Below are 15058 nucleotides of genomic sequence, written 5' to 3'. Positions count from 1 at the left end.
CATTTAGGTGACCACAGACAACACTGCAGTGTGTTATTGCAGCAAACAGGGGAGGGTGGGGTCATGGGCCCTGTGTCAAGAGGCCCCGAGTTTCTGGACAGGACTGGAATATCAAGGCATATCTCTACTGGTTCAACATCGGGGTTGTTAAACGTCACAGCGGACAAACTCAGCCATCAATGCCTAGCTGAACATGAATGGTGTCCCCACCTAGAGGTTGTGCAAGGTCTCCTCATTAATTGGGGAGAACCTTAGTTAGATATATTTGTCACTGCTGAGAATGTACATTGTCAGCCCTTCTACACTCTGGAGTTACCACGGTGACTCTCGCTCAGAGATGCTTTTCATTTGAAGTGGCACTTAGGGTTCCTGTGCGCCTTTCTACCGATATCACTTCTGCCCAGAGTTCTCAAGAAGATGAGGAATGACTAGGCCCAAATCATTCATGTGGCTCTGATAGTGCTTGGAGACTTTGCTACCCCAAACGCCTGAGGATGAGCATCAGGGTTGCAATCAGGCTACCTCCTCGGGAGACTATACTGATGCAGTGGCATAGAAGGGTCATACACCCAAACCTGCACACCTACTCCTTCATGCTTCGAGATTGAGTGGTGGCAGCTGACAGTTTTTGACCTTCCTCCTGAAGTGTGTGATTGAATTATGGCAGCCAGGTGTCCCTCAACCAAGACAGTATAAGCCTGCCATTGGAACATATTGTGGCTTGGTGCGCCTCCAAAGATGTTGATCTCATTTCTGCACACTAGACCAGCAAGGCTTTGCTCTGAGCACTAATAAAGGATTTTTTTTTCATTCATGTTGGCTTTCTTGTAGTTGCCAGATTAACCCTCCCTGTTCAAGTCACCTGTTTTGACTAGTTTTTTAAAAGGACTTCACCACAAGTTTTTTCCAAGACCCTTTATCATCCCCCAATAGGACCTGAACTTGGATCTCTCTTTGCTGGTTTGTGTACTGTTTGAACCCTTATACAGCTGCCCTCTTCATGCACTGACCATCAAAATGGCTTTTCATGTGGCCATTGCATTGGGCAGTTGTGTTACTGAACTTCAAGCACTTACAGTGCACCATCTTTACACAACATTCTACCCAGACAAATTGAGGTTGGGAACTCGTTCTTTCTTTCTCCTGAAATTGGTGACAACTTTTCATGTAGGTCAAACTATAATTTTTTACCATATTTACTCTGCCCTCCCCCTCCCAGAAAAATGTAGAGACTCCAACCCCTGGAGCCAAACAGCTTTGCTCTTCTACATTGATTTTACCAGAGAATTCCAAATGGATGAGGGTATGTCAGTGCGGAGAAAGGAAACACCATGCAGAAAAGAAACATCTCATGAAAGATTATGCCCTGCATTAAAATCCACTATGCATTGGCCAAGTAGCCACCTTCTGATGGCTTGCATGCTCATTTAACCAGAGCCAATGCTCTGACCGTTGCGTTAGCTTGTGGAGTGCCTGACCTGGACATCTGTCAGGCTGCAATGTGGGCATCTCTGTACACGTTTACTAAGTACTGGACAGTCAGGTCTATTGCGATGGGCACTTTGCCTCTTTACTTCCTGGGGACTTTTTGGTTTAATCTGTCCACAGATCCACATCTGGGGAGGTATTGCTTGATTATGCAGTCTAAGGTAGGGGTGGGCGGAAAATCCGTTCCGCTCGCGGATTTTGCGGATTTTCGGGAAATCCGCAATCCGCGAGATTTGCGAATCTCCCGCAAAATCCGCAAATCCGCGAGCAGCGGATTTTGCTCGCACTGCTCGCACTGTTCGCGTGAGTTCGCGTGAGTTCGCGCCCCGCGAATAAGTGCAAAATTGCAGAAATACGATCTTAGCAAAACTGAAAGTAACTACTTACCAGGTTCAAAAGTTCAGGCTCATCATTAGTAGCCATTTCCTGTAGTGCTTCCTGAGGGGCCCCTCCAGAGTTCAGTTGCCAATTGAAACTATTATGTGACCCTGCTCTGAACCGCAGAATAGTTACACATATGCCACAAAGGTCCTGAATTACAGCTAAGGGAGACAAGCAGGAGCCAGGCTGGAAGTTAAAATCCATTAATCAGCCCCTAATTCATTATTGTCAGTTGGGGCAGGGCAGGTGTTGTAACTAATTTTGCAACAATGAAAGCACTTAGCAAGTGCAAAAGATCACTAATCAGGGCGCACTAAGGAAGCAGGTGCCAGCTAAAAAAATATTCTGTGACACATTAATCAGCCCCAAATTAATTCAGGTCACTTGAGGCAGGGAAGGTGTGCTTTGCTTTGCCGAAAATAATGCACACTGGACAGCCAGAGGGTGTGGTGATGAAACAGAGGGTGGCATGGGTGGGCCAGAGGGTGGCATGAGTAGTCAGAGAGTGGCAGTGGTGACAGAGAGTGGCAGTGATGAAGAAGAGTGTCCCAAACAGGCTGGACACGTAGAAACAACAAGTTCGCGAAACTTGCGACCCGACAGGTAAGTTCGCAATTTGCGAAAGTGTACAAAACCCTCGCGAACTGGCAGAAACACGGGCGAACACAAAAAAAAAAAAATCCGCAAATTCGCGGGAATTCGCGGATTTTGCGGATTGCGAATGCGCAAATCCGCAAAATTCGCGAACGCGAGATCCGCAAAATTCGCTCATGCCTAGTCTAAGGTAAGAAATCTGTTGATAGAAGTCTCTATCAGATTACCAAGTTTCTTACCTTCGGTAACACCTCATCTGGTAGAGACTCTATCTAGCCACAGATTCCTTAACAAACCTCCCATTCTCTCTGCTTTGTGAAGGGATTTTTTTCTTATAGGGTAACCCTTATGAGGTCTTTAGTGTTTGCATACTTGTGCATCAGCACACTTTGTAGCCCAGCTCTTCTGGCATGGAAAGGTCTGATAGAAACCGATGTCAGTGAGTTGGGTTGGTGCCTGTATAGAGTCACATAATCACGATAGTATTAATTAATCTTGACACCAATCACTACCTTAATACAATATGTGCATCACGAATATTGGAAGTCTTTAAAAGGATGAATGATCTTTCCCATTTTCTCACATGAATTAGAATCCCAAAAATGTGTAAGTAAAGTTTCAGTTTATACTACTTAAATATAATTCAAAATCAATGCTTTAAGTTAGTAAAGTTTGTGAAGGTAGTGGCATCAGCAAGCGTCTGCAAACGCTACCATCCTGATCTCTCTGTTTTGGATGGTGGTCTGATATGGCTGTCTGAAGGAACAGACTCCCATGACTTTGAAAATCACAGAATGCTCCTCTACATTGCTATGCATGCACTAATGTGTGGAAGTTAGAGTGGGACTTCACAAGGTTATAGGAGTCCAGAGCATCATCACATTTTTAAAGGACTACCTTCCCAAGGTGTCCCTCTCCAATAAGAAGGTGGATTTCTCATCAGCAAGGGCTCCCTGAGACTACCCTTGTGGTATAGTTAGACCTATTAGCACAATGCTAATAAGAACTAACCATAATGCATAGGCTTATGGTAGTGATGGGGGTTGTCTCCCCTTACCACAGATCAGGTAATTCCCAGGGAATTCCCTGGCCATTGAGCGTGCATACCAAGTCGCATCAAATTTCCTCTGGAATTTATTGAGCCCTGGGGAGAAAGAGAAGCAAGGGGGAACCACCAGCATTTAAAAGAAAGTAGCCAAAGAATTATTGTTAGCCATCACAATGTCATTTGCTCTACAACAGGCACTGGTATCAGATGTCCTGTTACAAAATAAATTAAAGAACAAGCAACATGTGTTTGTACTATTTACTCCAGCATCAATCAGCATATCATATTCAGCGTATCCTAAACCAAGGGATGGCCCCTCCTGGGTTACTTTCTATTGCTGATGCACATCTTTCTATATAATGGATGTTATAGTACGTATTTCTGACATTCCATTTAATTTGCTAGCAACTAATTCTCCCCATGATTTATTTATTTTTATTTTATTTGCGTGTTTGTACCGCGCTAGGATCACCTCCCGAAGGAGTATCTCCGCGCCTTTGGCAGCCAAAAAAAGCAACTAGCGGACCCTAACCATAAGCATAGATCAATTTTGAAAAAAGAATGTCTTTAATTGCTTCCTAAAAGGAAGGTGGTCCTTGCACTGTCTCAAAAACAGTGGGAGGCTGTTCCACAAGGTTGGACCAGCAACCGTAAGAGATCTTCCCCCTTGTCTTACTTTTCTAAATTTTGGAACCTGTAACAATGCCTGCTCACTAGATCTCAAGGAGCGTGTCGGTGTGTACCAGGAGAATTTATTAATCAAATATGCTGGGCCATTCCCCTGTAGACACTTATGCATTGTACAGCAGATCTTAAACTTCACCCTCTGTTTGATGGATAGCCAATGTAGCTTCTCCAGAAGGGGTTTAGAGGGGGTGCGAGAGGGCTGGTTCAAAACCAGACGGGCAGCAGTATTCTGGACCACCTGGAGTCTAGAGATTACCGCTTCATTTGTTGACAGCAGCAATCCATTGCAGTAGTCCAAGCGACTCAATACTAGGGCCTGCACCAAAGTTCTCCTAGTGATCAATTTGTCCTCCCACCTCCAAGACCACATGTAAATGTAAATTGATACTTGTATAGTGCACTACTCACTGGCAAGGGTCTCAAGGTGCTTGTACGAATACCGCTGTGGAACCCATCCTGGCTTTCCCTGTAAGACGTCCACTCATGGGCACCCCCAAGGTGGAGGCCAGGCATCCTTAGCGTTGTGGGGGCCGTTGTGGAGATTAAGCAAGCTATTGCCCAGAGTTGCAGGGTGGGACTACATGATTGGAATAGGCACAGAGGCGAGAATTATCAGGTCCATGGAATTTTGAGCCCAAGACCCGCCGAGGCGGGGAATTGAACCCTGGTCCCGGGCTAGACCTCTGCATCAGGGTCTGCCGCTCTAACCATTGAGCCACACTTCTCCACACAAGCCACACATGTGATTGTATAGACAGCAGATGCAGACACTTGACACACACAAGATGGAACTCTGGCATGGATGAGTATTTCTTTCCACAGCAAGAAGGGGCAATATCTTCAGGAATGGGTAAGCCATCTGTTTTTGAGAGTGTTCATAGTTTCTAATCAAATTCAAGATTTACTATTTAGTACAGCCACAGGCTTTACTATTAATGCCTGTAACTTGTCAAACTGTTTAAAATCCCCTTTTAAAGACAAGTCAAGATCTTTTGTTGGATGCACAACGTAAGCTCAGCTGTCTTCTCCACATATAAAATGGCTGCATGCCAATGAAAAGGCAATAATACTTATATCATGACTTATGTGAAAGATCAACATGTGAATGATGCTTCCATAACCCTATTTTTGATGGATTATTGTGTTGGTGGTACAAGTTCTGATTATTGTGTCACTAAAGACTGGGACCAATGATATTCAAATTAGTCTTGCCTCTGCCCAGAAAAAGAGAGCATGGTCCAAAGAGCCCGGTCGTCTCCACACTTTAGGAGACTGTAAGTAACCTCATACTTGCCTAGGTCATGTAGAACCTCATCAGGCAGATGCAAGTAGAGCAGGGTTGGGCAATTAGCTATTTACCTCTTATCCCGATATGCACAATCGACTTAGGGTTACTGTTGGACTTCACCCTTTCTGCAGGGTAATCCCTAAACTTTTTACTTCACCCTCCTGTTTTCTGAACCTGTTTTTGTTGACCTTTATGATTCTACACACCTAACCACTGGTATCCAGTGTTAACGCCCTTGTGCTCTCTCTCCTTTAAGCATGGTAGAAGTGGCTTATTCCCTATTGTCGCATTTAATTTACTTGTAAGTACCTAGAAAAGTGATACTACTTGTCCCCAGGGCCTGTCAACTAAATGCTACTAGTGGGCCTGCAGCACTTATTGTGCCACCCACTTAGGTAGCCTTTTAAATATGACTCAGCCTTGCCCTTGAAGCCAGTGTGTGAAGTTGTAAACTGCCCTTTTAATATGGCAAGATAAACCTCTTCCCAGACACAAGCTTTCCTTTTTAATACATATATCCAACCCGTAGTAAAGGCTCTACAAAGAGTGCAGTGCATTTAAAAAGTTAGGTTTCTACTTGTAGGTTTTTCATGTCTTGGCAGGAAAAACTCCTAAATTAGTTTTTCACTACTGTGAGGCCTACCTATCCTGTAGGATAACATTGGGTTCCCTTATTACATTTAATAAGTGGCAACTTTCAAATGGGAGCTGATATGAGTCTCAAGTTTGGTGTCTAAAGAACTGTACTTTGAAACCCTCATTAATGATATAGTTGGATTTTAAGTCACAATTCTGAAAATGCCCCTTTTAGAAAGTTCTTTATTTTAAGCAGACTGAGCATCTAGATACATTTATTCATAGGTGCTGACGTATTTATCATCAATTATTTTTTGTCATATCACTTAGAACAATTATACTATTTCAAATGTCCAAGTTTCACACACCACAGTACATTTACAAATCATGAACAAATATACACAATTGATCAAAACAAAAAACATACATGACAAATTCATTTTTACGTAATTCATGCAATTAAAATACACATTGCGACAGTACACTAGTGCTTTTTATCTTGGCAGTCCTGAGTCGTTCACTCTTTATGTTATAGGACTAATCTCACAAGGGACAACATTTTGCAAAATACAACTTTCTTGTAATGCCCCTTTGTGGATAATGTTAAACTCTAAGAAACAGCCAACGTGTTTCCAAACCCATGCCAAATGGAAGACAGTACTTCGGCCCGTCTTCCCCCCATTTGAATCAGTTTTGCGCACATACAGTGGCAACGAATTGACTAGTCCACCAATCTTCGCCTACAAGGCCAGAACTTCTTGACCCTCCGAGGTGGTGACTCAGCCATCCATACCTTCAAGGCCAGCATATTTCAGGCCGTTCTAGGGCTGTCATCTAGAGGCAACACACCCCCCTTCTTCCGTCCTGAGGAAGACCCGTTGTGACAACCCACGGGGGCACCGCTAGGGTCAAAACGTCAACGTACTTCTAAGCTCAGAGATTGCAGGATTTCTCCAGACTAAGAATAGGATTCACTGTATCATAAAACCTCTGACTTCCCACTTTGTACATATGCCTGCACTGTACATCTGCCTGCACTGTATAATTTGTTCACATTTTGAGCACTATAAGCACTTGTGTCACTTCACTTGTCACTTATGTGTACATTTCGTGTTGACAGCATTTACTTTTCTTTGTTTACTTTGGATATCATTGAATGATGCAATTCGGATAAAAGTAACAATTTAAGTTGATTGTCTCACTCTCTATCCTTTTGAACCTTTTCGGTCGGATAATCTGTATAATAAGTAACGACATTGAGTTGAGTTACTGCTTTCAGTTATTATGATTATTTTTTGTGTAGAGGTTGTGTTGTAATTTCAGGCTACTCATTTTGAGCATCTATTATTAACATTTCCTACCCGACAAAACCATTTTTCTTGTCAAAAGCGTCAAGGACGCAAAAAGCCCAGTGGCAGTGGGCTTGCGGATGCTATGGTTGTGTGTGGGCTCTCTTTGTATTTTTAACTGTTGGAATCTTTTAATTATTGCCTGTGTTCCCTCCGTCGCTTACCGCTGCTGTCTGCCTTCTCTGTCCATCTCCCAGCTCCCCTAGCCCCGGTCCGGCACGGCTGAGTGCCGCTTGTTACGGAGGGCTGACGGGGTTGCTGGCGCCATCGTAGGAGGGGTAGTGGAGGCCTACAGGTTAGCGCAGCAATCATCGCGCTCCAATTTCCCATTAAAGGGCCGCTCAATGCACACACGCAGCGGACGCAAAAAGCCCAGTGGCAGTGGGCTTGCGGATGCTATGGTCGTGTGTGGGCTGTCTTTGTATTTTTAACTGTTGGAATCTTTTAATGATTGCCTGTGTTCCCTCCGTCGCTTACCGCTGCTGTCTGCCTTCTCTGTCCATCTCCCAGCTCCCCTAGCCTCGGGCCAGCACGGCTGAGTGCCGCTTGTTCCGGAGGGCTGACGGGGTTGCTGGTGCCATCTTAGGAGGGGTAGTGGAGGCCTACAGGTTAGCGCAGCATTCATCGCTCTCCTATTTCCCATAAAAGGGACGCCCCATGCGCCCGCGCAGCGGCCGCACCGGTGGCGTGCCAAAGGCAAGCGCGTCTGCGCCCGTCCGCGGCCAGCTGGGGCTAGGGGCACCTCACTATGCCTGTTTTTTAACCTACTCTTCTGAACAGTTGGGCTCACACCAGGGCCCCTGGCTTCCTTGTCCAGCAACCCTTGCCCAGATTGACAAACTTGGCCTCACCCTAGCAAACCCCATACCCTGCCTCCCAGCCACCTTGCCTTCATTATCCCCCCACCCCCTGTTACACCCGTCCAATCCCGCACCCACCATCTCAGCCTTCCTTCTTAACACCAGGTCGGCAGTTAAACACTATCTAGAACTGTTTGATTTTTTAGACTCCTACAAACCTGACCTTTTGTTTCTGACAGAAACTTGGTTTTGCCCTGACTCACTGCCAAACGTGTTAGCGGCTCTCCCCTCTTCCTATTATGCCCTTCGTGCCGACCGGGCCAAGGGGAAGGTGGGAGGTGGTGTCGCCCTGATTGTCCGCGCTGGACTTCACTTCCAACTGTTACTATCCCCATCTATCATGGCGGCCGACTGTCTAGTAGTGTGATCTGCCTCCTTCCAAGTTCCAATCACTTGTGTCTTAATCTACCACCCTCCCCATCCAAGGCCACACTTCATCTCCGATATCCAGGAGCTGCTAGCGACGCTGGTAGTATACAATTCATCTGTCCTTGTACAGAGGGACTTCAATTTTTGGCCCGCCGATCCTGCGGAAGACGCCATGTCCAAACAATTTACTGAACTCCTCCTCAGTTTAAACTTTGTGTGTCATGTCCACACTCCTACTCATATCCGAGGCCATACCTTGGACCAAATCTGGTCACTCAACATTCCTTTCACCGCTCCTATTGTCACGCCCTGCACTTGGTCTGACCACTCCCTTATTTCGTTATTCCTCGACTTAAGCCTCACTAAAAGACCTTCTTTTCCCAAAAACACTTGGGCCCGGAATTGGATAAAGTAGATATCCCTACTCTCTGCACCTCCCTTTCAGTCTCTTACCCCGCTCTAGAGGGACTTACCCCATCATCCCAAGCAGCCACCCTTAGCAGCTGGCTCGCAAGAGCGTGTGACCAAGTGCCCCCCTGAAGCGCATCACAATTAGACGCACCCACAACGCCAGAACTCAAGGAGAAAAAACTTGAAGCGCGACGGGCAGAGTGCGTCTGGAGGCGTGCGTACAGCCCCGCCCTTAAACTACAGTACATCTCCATTCTCAAAGAATATAAAAAAAGCTATCCTTCTCGCTAAAACTGAATATTTCTCTAGAAGAATTTTTTTAGCTGAAAACCAACCTAGGAAAATCTTTGCCACGGTCCATGAGCTGGCCTCTTCAGATAGAATCACCCTCAAACCCTCTCTCTCCCAATCTCTCTGTGACTCCCTCAATGACTTTTTCATTGAGAAAATTGCGATCATCAAGGCCAACATACCATTACCCCCCTCCACTTTCTTCGACCCTCAGCCACCGCCCAACACTTCTCACCTGGATCACATACCTCTCCTGACCAGGGAAATTCTTTCCCCTTTGCTGGCCCAAGTCAAGTCAGGATCCCCCTCTGAAATTTGCCCTGGTTTTGTTCTGAGAGAGATCTTCTCAGCTTGTCCTCAGCCCCCTCTTGTTTTCCTAAATGACTCCCTTAAACAGGGCCTTGTTCCCAATCTCCATAAGTCGGCAACAATAATCCCCATTTTAAAAAAGCACAGCGCCGATCCATCCTCCCCGTCCAACTTTCGCTCCATCTCCCTTCTCCCTTTTTTGGGTAAAGTCCTTGAGTCCCATGTCACCAAAGTCCTGAACACTTTTGTGGAAGAGAGTGGCTGCTTAGCATCATGCCAGGCGGGCTTTCGCCCACTACACTCCACTGAGAAGGTCGTCATCTCCGTCATGGACAAGCTTAGAGAGGGGATGGATGCCAACCTGCCCCAGCCCCTTGTCCTCCTTGTCCTGTCCCCCGCCTTCGACACGGGTGATCATTCTATCCTTCTGACCCGCGCCGAGGCGGTGGGCATCGGAGGGCCGGCCTTGGCCTGGCTTAATTCCTTTTAAAAAAAAAAATATTTTTTGTAGGCACACGTGTGGCATTACACAGAGTACTAATACATATGCTAATCAAGTGTTAAACAAATTATAAAAAGACATTTATAAAAACATTACTCTGCTTACTGTACAGATTACAAAAAAAAAACAATATTGAAAGAACAAAATCTCTATATAACAAATTACATCGATTTACCAAACTAAACATAACTTAAGGGGTTAAATCAATTATGGCTTTCATTTACCCTCTCTTTCCATTGATGAACTGGTTCCCATATCTTCCTCCCCAACCTTCTTGCCCTTCTACCCTTTCTAGCATAAATGCCTTTTTCTAAATTAAAAATCCCCAGAAGCAGGGCAATCCACTGTTGTGTTACTGGAGGTATTTTGTCTAGCCAGGCTCTGGCGATCAACAATCTATACACCGCCATTGCTACAAACAAAAATTCACGATGTATCTCATCATCGAACCCTCTAACCCCTAACATAATTACAGTTGGTGTTAGCATCACATCAACCCAAGTGTACGACCCATAAATTCTTCCATACCTTTCAACAAAGTTCTTAATTGAGGACATGAAGCAAAGATATGTATGCTATCTGCTGCTGGGTCGCTGCAATGTGGGGAAAAATCAATGTAGTTCCTCCCCACTGTGCGATGCGAGCCGGGGTGTAGTAAAGTTGGTATAGAGTTTTGTAATGTTGGGATTGAAGCGGGCAGAGCAGAGGACAGAATATCCCAGTTCCAGTGAGTCCGAGAAGTATCAGCCTTGTATTCCTAGTTTTCCTGCCCATTTATTTTCGTATTTTTCAATATCATCCAGCTTCAACTCTACCAAGATAGCATAAAAACTATGAATAGAACACACCCCTCCTTGTTCTATAGCTTCCAAAATACTATTTTTAGCAAAACCAGCCTCTCCCCCTTTTTTCCTGCTGAGAAAACTCCTGACCTGCAGATATTTAAAGAAACTCTGCCTGGCGATGATAAACTTTGCCACAAGGTCGGAGAATTGTAGTAACTTATCATCTTGGCCCAACAAATCTCCTATTTTTATGATTCCTTTTCTAGCCCATTCTGCCATATTATCGTCAGCAAAAATTGAAGGTGGGAGGGATTTATTCCTGAAAAGTCTCGCGTATCTATTAAATCTACCCAGACCACATTTCTTTGCTACAGCTGTCCAGATGTTATGTGCCGCTAAAACAGTCTTAAACCGAGTACGTTTATAATATGAAGAGTCGGCGCACCTTAGGAAAGCGTTCGCTGTTTCTGGACCCAGCACAATAGAGTACACCATGGTCGAAAAGGCATTAACATTCAAATCTACACCACCTGCCCCATTCAAACCCTGCAAATATTGAAGAGCCGAAGCCCAATAATATAATCTAAGGTCTGGAATCCCCCACTCCCCCCTTGCCCTCGGTAAAGTCATAAATGTATAAGCCCGCCTGGTCTTCCCATGTGCCCAAATAAACTTATTCAAAATTGACTCAACCTTATTAAACCAAGAGAGCTCAAACATTAAGGGTATTGTTCTAAAAAAATAAAGAAACTTAGGGAGTATAAGCATTTTGATCACATTGGATCGACCCACCAGTGAAAGTCTAAGATTGTTCATTCTAACCAGATCTAAGCTTACTTTTGTCAGTAAGGGGTTCATATTCCGTTCTACCACTGTCTCAAGGTTAGACGATATTTCAACCCCTAGATAGACTGCTGCCGGAACCACTCGTATTTCATCACAGCTAACCATTGAATTCTTAATGATTTGTGTTTTGGTACTGTTAAGCCTATAGCCTGAGATTACGCCAAATTTTTGGGCCTCCTGTTCTATTTCTCCAATTGCCATGGATGGGTCCGGAGTAATTATAGCAACATCATCTGCGTATGCCAGCACGTTAATTTCTAAACCATGTAAGTGAAGGGGGAGGATTCTAGGTTTAGAATTAAGGTAACGTAAATAAGGGTCCAAATAAAGTGCAAAAAGAAGAGGAGAGCCCGGACAACCTTGCGGCCTGGCTTAATTCCTTACTAAGGGAAAGCACCCAGGCTGTCCATCTCTCCGACTTCTTGGCTTCCCCACGCAAGGTGCATTGTGGTGTCCCTCAAGATTTTTCCCTTTCCCCCCTTTTGTTTAATCTGTATATTTTCCCTCTTTTTTTTGCTTTACAGCAGATGGAGGTCACGGTCTTCAACTATGCCGACGACCTCCAACTCATTTTTAATCTTTCCCACTCTCCAGGCTCCATTCATAACTTCCAATCAGTCATGATCTTCATCAGGGACTGGATGAACTACAACCATCTCAAATTGAACCCAGATAAAACCGAGCTAGTTCTCACCGGAGGTAGTCACAGTCCCTGGACCCCCACATTTTGGCCCCTTTCCCTTGGCCCCACGTCACCTTCCCCTTCAGCTAAAACATTGGGGATAACGCTGAACCAACACCTCACGCTGCACTCCCAGATCAGTACAGTAGTTTCATCCTCTTTCTTCATCCTCCGCACCATTCGGAAAATATCCCGGTTCTTCTCTTTCCCGGCCCTGAAACTCATTCTCATGGCGATGGTCCTATGGCGCCCGGACTATGGCAACATTCTGTATAATGGCGTCCCTGCCTACGCCCTCCGGTACCTTCAATTGGTCCAGAATCAGGCTGCCCGTCTTATCTATGGTCTGTCCAAGTCTCACCATGTTACTCCCCTACTGAAGGCCTTGCACTGGCTTCCCATTAAAGAACGTGCCCTCTTCAGGCTGGGCTGCACTACCTTTCAGGCCTGTGCTGGGACTGCCCCTGCTTTTATTAACTCTGAAATCAAGGCCTATACTCCCTGCAGAGAGCTCCGCTCATCCTCTCAATCTCTCCTCTCTGTACCCCGGTTCAGTAAGAACAAATTGGGAGGGATGAAATTCTCTGTTCTCGCCCCAACTTTCTGGAACACCCTCCCTCCCCCCATAAGATCTGCTGCCTCCTATCTTGAGTTCCGCAGGGCACTCAAAACATTTCTCTTCTAGCAAGCCTTCTCCCCCTAGCATCTGCATCCATGCTCCCTAGGGCTCGCATCTTTCAGCGCCAAGAAACCGCCTGGTAATTGTGCGCCTAACAAATACTTTTAAATTCAAATTCAAAGACAAAACAGGCTCCAACAACCTTGAACCCAGCAACTGGACTCAGTTTGCTGTAAGTGTTGTCCTACAAGTGATACCACTCCAGTCCTTGACCCTTGGAAATGGATATGAAGGTGATTCACAAGCACAGCTGTGGTCCAGTGGGCAGAACTGATACAGTGCGGCACATCTCCACTTCAAAACCACTGCTGTGTGATGCATCTTCAATGCAGGGCTTTGCATCACAGGCAATGCCATCCTCAGTGTGGATGCAGAACTCTGTAACACAAGTCCGACAACTTCTTTGGAACCGCCAATGCACATCTTCAGCAAAGGACTTTGCATCCTCAGCCTCTCGTCAAAGGCTTCCTCGACGATGATGCAGGAGCTCGAAACACAGCTCCTCAGAACCACTGATGAATGACACATCCTCCATGCGGTATGTTGCAACTGTCCGTAACCAGGATCTAAGGTACTATTATTTAGCAGGCCTAACTTGCTCACCATATCCAGCCTGCGCTCCATAGTGGTTGGCCTGAACTTGTAACTTGGTCCTGGTCTAGTGAAACTAGATAATCACAGTTGGAGCTTTGTGCTTTTAGGCACTATTTTTACTTAAATCTGTAAAATTGCATGTATCCAGTTCTACTAATTAGATTTTTGTCATTTTGGACTCAAACATTGAATTCAACTTGATTCTGTTTTGTTAAGTTGTTGAGGGATTTTTCTTGTGTTGTGTTCCACTTTATTACTGTTTGGACTGCTGCATAAATACATACACATTGCCTCTAAGTTCAGCCTGACTGCTTTTGTGCCAATCTACCAGAGAGTTAAGCACAGGTTAATTTGGGGTTTGCTTGCGACTTCACCCTGACATACATTGTGGTTGCTGATTGATTAGGGTTTCACTCCCCTCAACCAGTTACACAATTTCCAACAATTAATCAGCAAGAAATGCAAAAATGTATGCACAGAATACTTGAATTAATCTTTTCATCTCATATATCGGACTTTAATTTTCTCTTATGTATCAGATTGGCAGCTGGTGACCAGTGTGATCATATGGGCACTCTCTCACCTACAAAATGTAAATTCTATATATTTATCAGTGTACCTCTTGGCTCACTCAAAAAACCTCTCCAATATATACTTTATAGCTATTCCAACTTTTCTCAGAGGCTCTCATTAATCTAATTTTCCAAACAGTGGAAAACATGAGTACCATTCCATAAGAGAGAACATATTGAACAAGGATACTGCTTATTCAGAGCCCCACTGCATGACCTACTGTCAAGCATGCATTCGGAATATAAGTTAAATCCATCCATGAAGCCAAAAGGCCTTTTCGTCAAAAGCGTGACTCAAGAAGGTAACGTGCCTGGCGAACTCTTCAAGTTTGTTCAAAAGGCTGTATCTCTCTAATGAACTGCTGCTGTCATACAAACACCCAGGACCTCTTTAAGAAAATTATTTAATAGACAAAGAGCATAACATTGGGACTGAAATATTCTTCAAATACCATGCAACTGCCATCACAGTAACAACTGCAGTCTCTGCTCGCATGACTCGTGGGTAGGGGGGCGGGTGTGCGGTCACCCGGGGTTTGCATGTGGGGAATGTAAAAATAAAAATAAAAGTTACCTTACCGGGTCCTGCGCTGCCTCCACTCCTGGCCAGGTCCAGCATTTTCCTGCTGCTTTCCTTCTCTCCTGCCTCTGGCAGGAACAGTAAGGAGGCAGCCTCCCTCCCGTCCCCTAAGCCAATCACATCTCTGTAATGGCAGCATTGTGATTTCTGGGGACAGCGCCCAGCCA

This window comes from Lissotriton vulgaris, chromosome 8, assembly GCF_964263255.1.
Source record: "Lissotriton vulgaris chromosome 8, aLisVul1.2, whole genome shotgun sequence".
Classification (NCBI taxonomy): Eukaryota; Metazoa; Chordata; class Amphibia; order Caudata; family Salamandridae; genus Lissotriton; species Lissotriton vulgaris.
Note: the sequence above shows the minus strand (reverse complement) of the source record.